Source organism: Priapulus caudatus, unplaced genomic scaffold, assembly GCF_000485595.1.
Source record: "Priapulus caudatus unplaced genomic scaffold, Priapulus_caudatus-5.0.1 Scaffold304, whole genome shotgun sequence".
Lineage (NCBI taxonomy): Eukaryota > Metazoa > Priapulida > Priapulimorpha > Priapulimorphida > Priapulidae > Priapulus > Priapulus caudatus.
The window spans coordinates 268560-272734 of record NW_014577365.1 but is presented as its reverse complement, the minus strand read 5'-3'; the positions used below and the strand labels follow the sequence as shown (position 1 = coordinate 272734).

General features: G+C 45.7%; 1 protein-coding gene across 1 annotated transcript in view; it reads left to right on the top strand.

Moving 5' to 3' along the window:
• Window positions 1-343: 343 nt before the first annotated feature.
• Window positions 344-4175, top strand: part of LOC106808786 — a 38696-nt gene continuing 34864 nt past the window's right edge. The window contains exon 1 of the mRNA XM_014811637.1: window positions 344-471. The gene's annotated coding sequence lies outside the window, so the exon portion shown is untranslated. The remainder of the gene's footprint in view (window positions 472-4175) is intronic.

Genomic DNA, 4175 nt, shown 5'->3' with positions numbered 1-4175 from the left:
TCTCTCTCTCTTCTCTCCCGCTCTCTTCCCCCCTCTATCTCTTTTTTCTCTCTCTCTCTCACGCGGGCTCGCGCACACAGGCCGCCTACCAGTGATCATGATCTAATCAGGAGTCTATCAATAATTGATAGACTCCTGATCTAATCGCAGACCGCCACGCATGCCTTCTCGCAGCTCTCTCATCCTCCCCACTAACCCTCGCCTTTTAGCAGCCACAGCTTCACATAACACCCCGGCCGCTGTTCGTTACTCGTTGCCGGAAAACCGCGTGCGTATTATATCGTCTGCTACGGCCGCGTCACGTGCGTCATGACGTTGCAGCGCAGCCGCCGGTGCCGAGCTGAGCGAGAGTCTATGGGCAGTGTTTCTACGACGCTCGTGACCGCGTGCATGCAGTGGTAGGAGCGTAAGAACGGACGCTGGCACGTGAGCACGTGGAAGCGCAGACTGTCCATCCTGTAAGGCATCAAGGTAAGACTTGGCTGGACCTTACATCGAGGATTGGATCCTTGGCGTGATGGTGTGGCTTTTGCGAGCTTTTCTGGGTTGGGCCTGCTTAAACTGGTACGTGCACTATATGGGTGGGGCTAGGTTATACGTACGCGGGTAGGGTTCGGGTGGTGTTGGCGATGTGTGCTTATTATTATGATGGAGATGAACGGTGGGTCTTTTAATTAGCAGCTGTTTATGGAAATACGTGTAATTTTAGTAATAAACATCATCCTATCCTCTCACCGTCCTGGACATCATCTCTATCCTTGAACCGCTATGGCCGTCATCGCATTACGTAACGAATTAAGGGGAATAATATCAGGGGGATAATAACAATAGCGTATGTTAAGTATATTTAATACGCTCTTGATAATATGTGGCAATAAAAAGCGATGTGTAACAGTAATACTGCACACTAGGATTGCGCCACAGGGCATGAGTCATGCTGGTCATCGCTATATATGCGTGCAAATAATATCAAAAGCTAATAAACACCAATTTATTAGCTCTTGATATTATATAGTGTATATAGTTAGCTATAGTATACTATAGTGTATAGTGTGATCAGGAAGGCGATGATCGATGTATCAGGGACTCTGTGTGTTGGTATATATACACAGGGTATAACCATGATGAGAGTTGTGTAACGAGAGACGTGGAAATTACCATCTAACACGTCTAGCATAACTTACTCCAATAAGTCAGTCAGCAGCTGTTGCTATCGGAACTATAACTGCCTCGGTTCTGCGAAGATACGAAGCGAATGCGTGCACGTGATCAGGGAGTTTAGTCAGAACGTATATAAGTATAAGATACAAGGTGGCCGTATAAGGTATCATGCACGCACGCACGCATGTACGCACGCGCGCATGCACGGGACTTGCAAATAAAAGGGGAGAATCGGCACTGGGCCAATTCGAAATAAAAACATTTAGTGAAAATGCCAACTATGTGCGTCTGTAACGCTTTTCGCTGGCTCGCTGTCTCGCTCTCGGTTCGCTTTCGCTGTTTGTTTTAGTTAAGGGCCGCAGCAGTATTTCAAACATGTAGCATTCCTGTGAGAGAGGAGAAAATAGGACCTGTATGGATGCAGAGCGGAGAGAACGCGCGTTTTGGGCAAGACGTACATATACTCACGGGCGCAGAGAGGGAGAGAGAGAGAGAGAGAGAGAGAAAGAGAGAGAGAGCCCGGAGAGAGAGAGAGGGGGTGGGGCGTGACTGCGGGGGACGAGGCGTGTTAGATACAATAACGTAACCGAAACACAGGGGTAGAGGACCCAACTACCCCTGTGTTTGGGTTACATTATTGTATCTAGAGGCGTGTATCCAGACTCGACGATATCGGGACGGTTTCCTTTCTCGATTCGCGCGAGAACAAGAAATTGGTGTTGGCGGGCTTCGACTCGGAGTAAAAAAAAACGCAAAAACTCCTAGCCAACCCGGGGTGCGCACAGATGGCGCGAGGCACGAGGCGATGACAGCGCCCCCCCCCCCGCCGGCAGCAGTAACATATGCGATCGGCTGCACTTTTGTTTACTCGAGTGACTCACGTGACTCGACTCGATTTCACACCTAAATGAACTGCTGACAAGAGGCTGCTTCGTGGTTGCTGCATGATGCTGTACTGTAGAGCTTCGGGAGTAAAGGGGTGAGCGCACGTACTCGGCCCGTGACTGTGATTGCCTCTGTATAAGGAACAAGAACGAACTCAGGAGAGAAACGCAACGTTATAACTATATATATACGTAGTCCAATCTCACCACAGAAATGAAAATTGCTCTCTTATTTGTTATAGCGGCGCAATTTAATCAAAAGCCAGTGGTCACGTGATCTCTGTTGTGAGAATTGTAATGTATGTAGTCAACACCGCGTTCGTACGAAGCGCCATCTATCACAGTTCTGTACAGTCGCCATGCGGTTGACGTGCCTACTCCTGCACTACATCTACATACTCTACAGTTGCTGTATCAGATCGTTCACTATGTGCAAGACAAAGGACACATGGAGAACTCGGGCGCGCACGCCAGTTGAATCGGCTCCTGCCGGTGTGTCGGCTAATTTCAGTACCTCACAGCAATAATAACTCTGCCATACGCTGTCTTTTCCTGTTGACTATATCTACTATACTCGGCTTGTACGCCGGCGTAACGCATATATGAGTAAACACTGTCCCGCCCAGATGGATGCTCTCAATAAGTAGGTCACATCCTCTTCTCAGATGAGATGGCCTTAAACTGGGATGGGTATTATCTGGAAATCTAGAACCCTGAGTCTTGACACAACTGCCGCGTCCTTAGTTTCACTCCTTATACTGCGATTTTATTCTCATTTTATGCGTCATTAAAACGCGTTACGAGAGAATTGTCTGATGCATGCAGGCGAAGCAGTAGACTAACGAAACATTGGCGGTCAAATCCCCTGGATGGTGACGTAACATATTATTACCCTATATTTATAGATTACCTTAGCTTGCTTAAATTGAGTGTTTAAGTATTAGCGGTCGTATATAATGGAATACTCTTGAATAATATTTTCTAAATAAATTTTAAAACAATCACGATTATTGTCCCCACCATATATATATGCGATTATGCATGATAGCATGTATATTCGTTATATCAGGAGCGTATAATGACAAATACAAATTTGTCATTATACACTCCTGGTTATATATATAACGGAAAGTATTAAGAGCAAAAATATGCCATTACGCGTAGTGGAATATTTTTATGATATGTTTTATATATAGTATTATTATGATGTATTAGTTCTATCACGCATAACCGTTGCTCATACGAGCTTACGTGATGCCCGAATTTATAATTACGAATATCATTAAACTTCTTGCATTCTGTGCTCGCGCATTTCAGATATAGAGTTAATAGATATAGATAGTAGATATAGATTTGACTCGTACGTAATAGAGGGCTCGCGGAAATACACTGATCCCCCAAGATCCCCATAACTCCCAACATGCGATCCTGGCCCGCATCAGTACTTATGATGAACTCCAGCTGGTTTAGAGACTGGTTCTGTCGTAATTGCCCGCATTAGCAATCCACGAACAGCTAGTTGTAGTACAGCTGCTCTATAAGACATTCATACGTAATATATATATATATATATATTTATATATATATATTATACCAGCACCACCGGCGGGGTATAGGTGCGCTTTATATGCTCTCTCGGAGGGCTGATTTTAGTGGTTCATATAGTTAATTTTATCATCTAATAAGCACTAAAGTTATGAAACTATAAGTAAATAACGTTTTTAAATGCTCATGGACTGCTTAATTCGCGGCGTTTACTTGTTTCTGATATTGATTCGTGAACAGTGACGGGGGACGACTAAGCGTGGCAGGGCCCTCATAGATCCGCCAGTAGCTTCGGACATGCATGGTCAGCAGCGGTGCGTGACCTCTACGGACGGCTTAAGACCACTTAGTTCTTAACCGTGTGTACATAAATACTACCGCAGCTGGTGTCCGGGCGGGCGGGGGCGGGTGTGGGTCTCTCCCCGGCCGCTTACTACGACCACTGCCCCCGTCAGCTGAACGAAGTGGGCATCGCTGCGCCTGTTATATGGTATCGAGAATCCGTAATAGAAGATTCCATCCAAGTCTTCCATTCAATTCATGCATTCATCTTTCTTTCATTCATTCATCTTCCATTCAAGAGTC